The following is a 10206-nucleotide window of genomic DNA, read 5'->3' as shown; positions in this document are numbered from 1 at the left end:
GCACACATTTCAGTGATAGAAGTTAAGAGAAACCCATATGCGAGGCCACCTTGACTGTGTCAGGGTATTGTGAAGACAGGCCTAGTTAGCTCACTGCCAAGAAAACATCCTCTGGTTGGAATTTGGGAATTTCCTTGAGTACTTTGGAACTGTTGCCCATTCCTCTCTTGGCTCTGCCCCTCCTTCTGTCCACCTACCTACTTGGACTCAGATGCTCTGTTTCCTCTCCTTTCTTTAGTTTTTAATTTTTGTTTCTTGGTGAAGCCATTCAACAGGGGTCACATCACACCTTTCTAGGGAATGGCCTCCTGCCATTGGGAAGGCAACTCCTTCACCTAATTGCTGAGACTTTATGGATTGAAAAGGATTTATCAAGTATCAGTTTGCTTTCCATTTTCTTACAAAGTTTATTTATTCTATGAGTGAGAGAGAGACAGCGAGGCAGAGAGCACCCTCAATAGGTCCTGATGCCATAATCTCCTCTCAGCTTCAACCAGCCCAGACTGTGGCCACAGGCATGTCCAGTGTACCCAGGGAGATCTCTGGACACCAACTGGAAACCTCTCCATGTAGGTCTGCCTTGCAGAGTGACCATTTTGTACCTGTCTGCCCCCTCCCCCCGGTTGCTTTCTAGCAGATAAGGGTTTGGCTATTATCTCTTAGGGCCAGGTCTGCTCTTCTCCTCCACTGCCCTTATACGAACCCCGCCCCCATTCACTTAGGGTTCAGATCCAGTCCCATCTCCTCCAGAATCCAGTACACTTCCCTAACTGTCCTTCATCCCGTAAACTGGCATCAACAGTTATAGTCTGTACCACTCATTTATTCAAGGATCCTTGACCAGAGGACACTTGTAGCCTCCGGGGACACTGTGCTCTTCGGACAAGTCTATCGTTTGGAGAGGGACATTAGTGTGGTGGGGGAGAAAGGGATGCCCACATGGTGAGTCCATTGATTTGAATACTCTTTGGAAACACCACGAGATGACAGGTACCACAGCCAATTCTCCCGCACTTCTGGGTGACTCACTCTTATGCCAAATAGACCCTGCCATTACTCCTCTGGTTTTATCTTCCTTTCTTCTAAAAATCCTAGATTTAATTCTTCAGTATGAGGAACCACTTCATCTTTTACATCTCTTTTGACCCCTAAACACAGGGCTGGATGTGGCAGAGGTTACCAATAAATGCTTGTTGAATGAGTGAATGGATCAACTACTTTTGATTACCAAAGGAGTCTCCTCCAGCCCTAAATTTCCAGGCATTGGGTCATCATTTCAAAACTCATAGTTCTTCCAAAATGTTAAAAATGTTTCTCTTTTATTTTCCCCTTTAAATCTGCCCTCCTTCTGGGTCCGTTCGTTTATTTACTACAGTTATTTTCTGATACTCAGCAGAAACCTCAATCATCTCAATCATCTCAAAGCTCAGGTTGGTTATTTTCTTTTTCATCCCCACAACCACAGCCTACATTTCCCCTACAGTCTCCTTTCAGACCTTGATCTTCCCAGCTTGGACTGTTTAAAACGCCTGCCGCTTCACTGCCGTTCACAACAAAACCAAGCTAATCTTTCTAAAATGTTCCTTTGTTCAAGTGGCTGAGCTACCTTGAAAAAGTCAATGTCCATGGCTCCTGTAACTGGTGACATGTAGTTCAGATGTCTAGCCCTGCACTCTGGGCCCTCCTGCCCCCATCCACCACCCCTCTATCTGACGTCAGCTGGCTTCCTAGCCCTCCTCTTTCCACCTGTACTTTGTGAAGTTATCTTCCACCTGGACTGGTTTTGCTTCCTGGCTCCTCAGCGGGTCTCAGGAATTCTTAAATCTCTTTGTTCACCCTGCCCCCACAGCGCTTTTCATTTGGTCTTTCCAAATCCTACTCATTCTCCCAGGCTCAGCCAAGGTCAAGTCCCAACTTTGACACCTTCGCCAACCACTTGTAAAGACCACAGGCTATTTACCCTTAACTTTCTTGAAGCTTAACCTTCAGGGCCCCACACTACCAGCCCCTGGGCCTTATTTTATAGTTGTAATTTTGTATTATTTTCCTTAAAGAAGGTCTCTTAATGTTATGAATTTAAATTCCACATAAATCTGCAGCCATCCCTGCTGCTCCTAATCAACCGTAACCCTCAGTTACAGTCTGATCTGGAGGGCTAATTCTGCTTACGTGTGTCTTATTCTAGTAGGACTGGAAACGTGCTCAGAGCTCACACTGAGTCTCCTATTTCTTTTACTTCAGTTCGTATTCAATCCCCAAGGGTATGCTGAACATGTATTTCCTGCAAGCTTTACGATTAAGAGCTCCTGCATGCAGCAGCAGGGAAGATTTAGCTCTTGGCAATAAGGTACATATTGTTGCAAGGATTAAATATAAATGACTGAAAAGAAGGGCGGAAGCATGCATACCCTGGGAGAAGTACAAAGCGCTGTGGGGGTTAAAGGAGAATAACTTGACTGCCAGGCCTGACATTTTACCCACAGTATCCTCACGTCCTAGCAACACATCCTGGGTTTGCTGGGATGGGACAGAGCAGCAAGACTTCAGGACTGACATAAAGGTGGTGGGAGGCTGAGCTTCTTACTGGTGCCTGGCTTGATCTCCACCCCCTTGCTCACATCATGGTGGTTGATAAAACATCCCTTGGGCTCTTGTTCCACCACTCAGCTTCTTCTCAGCTTCCCAAGCAACTTGTGGTCTGAAAAGAAGTGCCTCCCGTTTAACTTCCCAACATGCAGTGCTTTTTGGAGAACATTTATTGCTTTTGCCTTTGTTTCATCCTCTGTGCCCGTGAATTAACTTGAGTTTACAAACTGAATAAATATAAAAATCTCAAAACGATGTACAGTTTGCTCTGGATAGACAGAGAAAGGAGAACACAACACAAGACTGCAAATCTGGGGCCCTGAAATCAAGCTTCATTAGCTTTGAGACAGTCGTCTGGTCAACCTCATTCTTCCTCTTGAACTCATCTTTTCCTTGTCTTCTGCCATTCAGTGCCCCACTGTCATGTCTCTGGGGTAAAATTTCCCTTTGATATGGAGGCCCAATTCTCATTTTAGGTAAAAAAGTATGAGAAGCTATGGTTTGCTGGCTTGCTCAAAAGTCAAGAAAACTATTTCTTTTACTAAAAAAATGGGTCCCGATGTTCCTTCTACTGGCCAGAGAGTTGACTGTCACCTTCTGTTGCCTTCTCTGCTTTGACTGCCAAGGAACTCCAGCCTCCTTAGGCTGTTTGGGATTGTAGCTCTCTAATCTAAGCCAGGACTTCGGTTTTCCTCTTTCGTGTTAACAAGCTTTGGTCCTATTCTACCTTGACATATTTATTTAGGTCAGTTTGAAGATTTAGTGAATCCCATTTCATCACTGTCCTGGTCATTTTTACCCCCTTTATGAGAAACCAAGGCCCACCCCTAGCTGGGGACCGGTGGTGGCCTAGCCTTCTCATCAAAAGTGCATAGAAGGATTTTCTCCTCAGCAATGGCCTCTGATGGTGGCGTCTCCCAGTCTAGTGACAACTCTGAGTCCTCCCAAAGAATAATCCAGCTTCTGAAAAATGGTTTCAGGAGGCTCTTGAATTTATTGAGCCCGTCATGGCCTGGCTTCCTAAACCGTTGAAGGGGCTCCCAATTCCCTTTTCTCCCCAGGTCCAAGTCTCTCTCTTGCCTCAGGGAGGGCAGAAGTCTTCTTTCTCTCTTCACTGGACCCAGACTCCTGAGGCAACTGGGCAGAAAGGCTGGGCCAGTCTCAGCAGGCCTGGTTGCCCTGGCAACACGGGGGGGGGGCAGAGCTTAGCCTACCAACTGCCAGTGACAGAATTTTCAGTTGGTGCTTCCCTGCCTGGGAAGATTGACTGGGCAGTGACCATTTAACTGCCTTTTACAGACGAGGGCATGGCTTCAGCAGAGTCCTTTAAGCTGGGACTAAAAGTCAGGTATCCTCTCTCTGAGTCCATTTGTGGTCCTACATGCCACACTGCCTGCCTCAGTTGCTCCAGATGAAATGCTGGGCTTGAGGGCACCTCAAGATGGTCATACATGGCCTGATTCTGATCCAGGAGAGAAGTCTTGAATGAGGGCAAGATTTTTTTAAAGAATTATTTTACTTAACTTTATTCACTTATTTATTTTAATTAGGCCAGAAAGGAACACACACACACACACACACACACACACACACACACACACACAGAGAGAGAGAGAGAGAGAGAGAGAGCAAGAAAGCAAGCAAGTCACCAGATCTAGGACTTGAACCATGGTCAGCCATGTGGGAGTTCTGCACCCTTAACCACCATGCCCCCTGCTGGCCCCGTGGGCAAGTTTTATACAGTGTGATCAGAAGATACCTGATGGGACCAGCAATTGACGTAATGGCTATGTTGCTGAACTCCAATGTAGTCAACCGTGGTTCAAGTCCTGGACCCGGTGGCTTAAACTCACACCAGACACGTGTGTGTGTGTGCCCAGGATCTCTAGAGGAGAAGGGATTGTGGCGTGGCCATCCCCCGGGGGGTAATTTCTTGCTTTCTGCCTCTCTGTCTCTCTCCATGCTACCTATAGCAAAAACCTCTCTCAAAAAAAGAAAAGAAAAAGGAAAACAAGAAGAAGAAGACACCTGAACCAGAATTATCTAGGATGTTCGTTTCAAATGCTCAGTCCTGGGGCTGGCAGGTGGCATGGTGGTTAAAGGTGCTGGATTCCCACATGGCCAACTGTGGTTCGAGTTCTGGATCCGATGGTTTGCTTTCTCACTTTCTCTCTCTCTCTCAGTCTCCCACTCTGTCCCTCTCTGGACAAATCAAAATGAACAAATGAATAAATAAATAAAGTTATATAAAATAATTCTTTAAAAAAAACACAAATGCTGAGTCCTAGGACCTGGTACCTACCAAATCTGCCAGGGATGGACCTGGGAAGTCGAGTTTTTAAAAAAGCCTCCAGGTGACACTGGTGCGCACTAATGTTTTGAGGACCACAGATGTAGGGGATGAGGTTGCAAAGGTGAGCAGAAAATGTATTCACAGCTAATTTGAAAATATCAACCTAATTGAGATTTTATCCACATATATCAACATATAATAAGACATGGCCATTTACATTTACAGTGTGAAAAGTTTTGACAAACGTGTACACTTCTGTAACTGTCACTGTAATCCAGGTGAAGACTATTTCCCTCATGTCTTCCCGTAGTCAGTCCCCACAGCTATCCCAGACCCCAGACCCCAGACCCACTGATCTGCTTTCTGTTACAATTTAGCTTTGCCTTTTCTAGAGCTTTACATAAACAGAATGATATAGTGTGTCCTCTTTTGCTTTTGGCTTCTTTTGCTTAGTGTAATGTTTTTGAGAGCCATCCATGTTCTGCATGCATCAGTAGTTCATTTTTACTAGTGAGTGCTAGTCCATCATTTTGTCATGCGATGAATTGTTTGTCCATTCGCTGCTGTGGTTTGTTTTCAGTTTTGGACTAAATAAAGTTGTTGTTGTAAACTTTCTGCGATCCATCTCAAGGTAATCTTTTGCAGAGTAGGGATAAATTTTTAAAATGTTCAATTTAGGAACCTAGTTCCAAATATGTTGTTCTAGCACCATTTGTTGAATTAGCCTTTTCCCCCTTTGAATTATTTTGGCACTTTATCAAGTAACTATATATGTGTGGGGTCCGTCCATTTCTGGACTTCGTACTTCATCCATTTGCATTACTACCCTTCAGCCAATCCCCCACCTCTTGATGACTATATCCTCACAGTAAGTCTTAAAATCAGGTAGTGTTAAGTCCTCCAATTTCTATTCTAAGTTCTTTGCATTTCCATATCAATTTTAGCATCAACTCATCAATTTCTATGAAAAGCCTGCTGAGACTTTGAGAAGGGATAGTATTAAATCTGTAGATCAATTCAGAGAAAATAATTTTTAGCCCATAAATGTGGACCATCTGTAGCTATAGGCACATAAATGTACTATATCTATTTAAGTCTTTTTTAGCTTTCGGGAACATTTTTTAGGTTTCCAGTGTGCAGATCTTGCATGCATTTTAATGTATCCCTCAATATTTTATGTTTTTGGCTACTGTTGTATAATTTCTAAGTTGTTTAATGTATGTGATATATAGAACTACAATTGATTTTTACATATTGACTTTGTATTCTTTTTTTATGAATATTTTCACCAATTTTATCTTTCTCTTAAAATATTCCATCGGTGGGCTAAATGGAGGCCTATGGGTCAGTAACTCTGGTTCACAAGGGAGATGAGAGAGCAAAACTGCTAGGCAGAATGGGGAAGACCCCCTACAAGGAGGGCCTCATGTCAGGGTATTGCTGGCCATGATAGATATGACGGAGGCAAAGCTTAGTAAAAATGCTGACTCTCCCAACTGCACAGTTCCTCCAAGCAGCTCTTCCTCAAATTCATATTCGGGTAACAAGTTCCTCTCAAGTTGAGTAGGTCCTCCTTCATTGCAACGCATGTGAACCACAACAATGAACAAGATAGAAACTATTTGTGCCGCTAAATTTTCTCGGGGCTTCAGAAGGCACTTCAGATGGATATACAAATGTGCAGTTGTTTGTACAGTTCTTGTAAACACGTAGTTCACGTGAGTTCAAACCTGTCCAGAGCTACCAGATCTAGGACTTGAACCATGGTCAGCCATGTGGGAGTTCTGCACCCTTAACCACCATGCCCCCTGCTGGCCCCGTGGGCAAGTTTTATACAGTGTGATCAGAAGATACCTGATGGGACCAGCAATTGACGTAATGGCTATGTTGCTGAACTCCAATGTAGTCAACCGTGGTTCAAGTCCTGGACCCGGTGGCTTAAACTCACACCAGACACGTGTGCGTGTGTGCCCAGGATCTCTAGAGGAGAAGGGATTGTGGCGTGGCCATCCCCCGGGGGGTAATTTCTTGCTTTCTGCCTCTCTGTCTCTCTCCATGCTACCTATAGCAAAAACCTCTCTCAAAAAAAGAAAAGAAAAAGGAAAACAAGAAGAAGAAGACACCTGAACCAGAATTATCTAGGATGTTCGTTTCAAATGCTCAGTCCTGGGGCTGGCAGGTGGCATGGTGGTTAAAGGTGCTGGATTCCCACATGGCCAACTGTGGTTCGAGTTCTGGATCCGATGGTTTGCTTTCTCACTTTCTCTCTCTCTCTCAGTCTCCCACTCTGTCCCTCTCTGGACAAATCAAAATGAACAAATGAATAAATAAATAAAGTTATATAAAATAATTCTTTAAAAAAAACACAAATGCTGAGTCCTAGGACCTGGTACCTACCAAATCTGCCAGGGATGGACCTGGGAAGTCGAGTTTTTAAAAAAGCCTCCAGGTGACACTGGTGCGCACTAATGTTTTGAGGACCACAGATGTAGGGGATGAGGTTGCAAAGGTGAGCAGAAAATGTATTCACAGCTAATTTGAAAATATCAACCTAATTGAGATTTTATCCACATATATCAACATATAATAAGACATGGCCATTTACATTTACAGTGTGAAAAGTTTTGACAAACGTGTACACTTCTGTAACTGTCACTGTAATCCAGGTGAAGACTATTTCCCTCATGTCTTCCCGTAGTCAGTCCCCACAGCTATCCCAGACCCCAGACCCCAGACCCACTGATCTGCTTTCTGTTACAATTTAGCTTTGCCTTTTCTAGAGCTTTACATAAACAGAATGATATAGTGTGTCCTCTTTTGCTTTTGGCTTCTTTTGCTTAGTGTAATGTTTTTGAGAGCCATCCATGTTCTGCATGCATCAGTAGTTCATTTTTACTAGTGAGTGCTAGTCCATCATTTTGTCATGCGATGAATTGTTTGTCCATTCGCTGCTGTGGTTTGTTTTCAGTTTTGGACTAAATAAAGTTGTTGTTGTAAACTTTCTGCGATCCATCTCAAGGTAATCTTTTGCAGAGTAGGGATAAATTTTTAAAATGTTCAATTTAGGAACCTAGTTCCAAATATGTTGTTCTAGCACCATTTGTTGAATTAGCCTTTTCCCCCTTTGAATTATTTTGGCACTTTATCAAGTAACTATATATGTGTGGGGTCCGTCCATTTCTGGACTTCGTACTTCATCCATTTGCATTACTACCCTTCAGCCAATCCCCCACCTCTTGATGACTATATCCTCACAGTAAGTCTTAAAATCAGGTAGTGTTAAGTCCTCCAATTTCTATTCTAAGTTCTTTGCATTTCCATATCAATTTTAGCATCAACTCATCAATTTCTATGAAAAGCCTGCTGAGACTTTGAGAAGGGATAGTATTAAATCTGTAGATCAATTCAGAGAAAATAATTTTTAGCCCATAAATGTGGACCATCTGTAGCTATAGGCACATAAATGTACTATATCTATTTAAGTCTTTTTTAGCTTTCGGGAACATTTTTTAGGTTTCCAGTGTGCAGATCTTGCATGCATTTTAATGTATCCCTCAATATTTTATGTTTTTGGCTACTGTTGTATAATTTCTAAGTTGTTTAATGTATGTGATATATAGAACTACAATTGATTTTTACATATTGACTTTGTATTCTTTTTTTATGAATATTTTCACCAATTTTATCTTTCTCTTAAAATATTCCATCGGTGGGCTAAATGGAGGCCTATGGGTCAGTAACTCTGGTTCACAAGGGAGATGAGAGAGCAAAACTGCTAGGCAGAATGGGGAAGACCCCCTACAAGGAGGGCCTCATGTCAGGGTATTGCTGGCCATGATAGATATGACGGAGGCAAAGCTTAGTAAAAATGCTGACTCTCCCAACTGCACAGCTCCTCCAAGCAGCTCTTCCTCAAATTCATGCTTGGGTAACAAGTTCCTCTCAAGTTGAGTAGGTCCTCCTTCATTGCAACGCATGTGAACCACAACAATGAACAAGATAGAAACTATTTGTGCCGCTAAATTTTCTCGGGGCTTCAGAAGGCACTTCAGATGGATATACAAATGTGCAGTTGTTTGTACAGTTCTTGTAAACACGTAGTTCACGTGAGTTCAAACCTGTCCAGAGCTCTGGATCTTGCCTCCTCAATAACATGACAAGGAGATAACGACAGAATTTGTCGTTTATTTTTCATGTAAGAAGTTTACTGAGGTTCAGCACTCTACAGAGAAGCACGTAATTGTAAGTCGCAGGGTCAGTGGATTTCCACAAAGGGCATACAGCCATGCGACCAGCATCCAGCTCAAGAAAAAGCTGAATGAAAGTCCTGAATTCCTCATTTCTCCATTAAGACCCTGAAAAGCAGGCAGGGCCAAAGATACGAGATGCATCAGCTTCTAACACCCTGTCTTAGTTTTGCCTTCTTTTGAACGTCATGAAAAGGAAATCATACAGTGCTTGCTCTTGTGTAGGGCTTCTTTTGCTCTACTTTGCGCTTATGAAATACGTGCTCATTGTCGCGTGCTGTTGTGTGTTGTTCACTCTCAGTTCCCTTATATTCCAGTGGTAAATATGCCATGATACCATAGTTCATCATTGATGTGCATCCAGGTTGTTTCCAGTTTTTATCAGCTCCAAACAGTGCTGCGATGAATGTTTTTGCACTTGTCTTGAGGTAAGCCTGGAAGTCTCTTATTAGGCACGGATGGAGATGGTCAGACAGTGCCTGATTTCGAAAGGACACTCCCTGATGTTTTCACAGTTGAAGTTGTTTATGACTGCACAATTGTGGCATTTCAGATTGAAGGTCCAGTGACTTTGGCCAGCAGTGGTGACATTGGTGACGTTGCTATCCACGGGAGGGAGAACCATGGTGAGGACCAAGGCCAAGGGAAGCATCGTCACTTGCCGGAGTGGAGCCAAGTCCCTGCTGTGGCATGGTCTACACCTCAGGGCACCCCGCAGCCCAGCCTGCTTTTTCTGGAAACTTCCTGGTGTGGCCACCTTAATTTGTATTGTTCAACCTACTAAATCCTCTTATTATAGTAGCTTTGTGATACAGTTTTAAGTATTTTCTACTTACATGGCTGTATCTAAATGAACAAAGACAATTGTGCTTTTTTTAAAAAAATTAATTTAATTGAATTTATTATTATTTAATTTGCTATAGGGCACATGAACTCACTAGAGAAAGACAGAGGAAGAGAGAAAAAGAGAGACGGAGTAAGCTGCTAGGTCTGGGACTCAAACCATGGTCAGCCGTATGGGATTCCAGTGCCTTAACCACCATGCTATCTGCTGGCCCCTTTACTTCTTTCTTTACAAAC

The 10206-nt window shown here is 43.2% G+C and overlaps 1 pseudogene; it reads right to left on the bottom strand.

Moving 5' to 3' along the window:
- Nucleotides 1-8691: 8691 nt before the first annotated feature.
- Nucleotides 8692-9778, bottom strand: LOC102483530 (glycosyl-phosphatidylinositol-anchored molecule-like protein; annotated as a pseudogene).
- Nucleotides 9779-10206: the final 428 nt, after the last annotated feature.

The sequence above is a fragment of the Tupaia chinensis genome, unplaced genomic scaffold (genome assembly GCF_000334495.1).
Source record: "Tupaia chinensis unplaced genomic scaffold, TupChi_1.0 Scaffold000424_1, whole genome shotgun sequence".
Taxonomy (NCBI): Eukaryota; Metazoa; Chordata; class Mammalia; order Scandentia; family Tupaiidae; genus Tupaia; species Tupaia belangeri.
The sequence above is the reverse complement of the archived record's forward strand: the minus strand, read 5'-3'. Positions and strand labels throughout refer to the sequence as shown.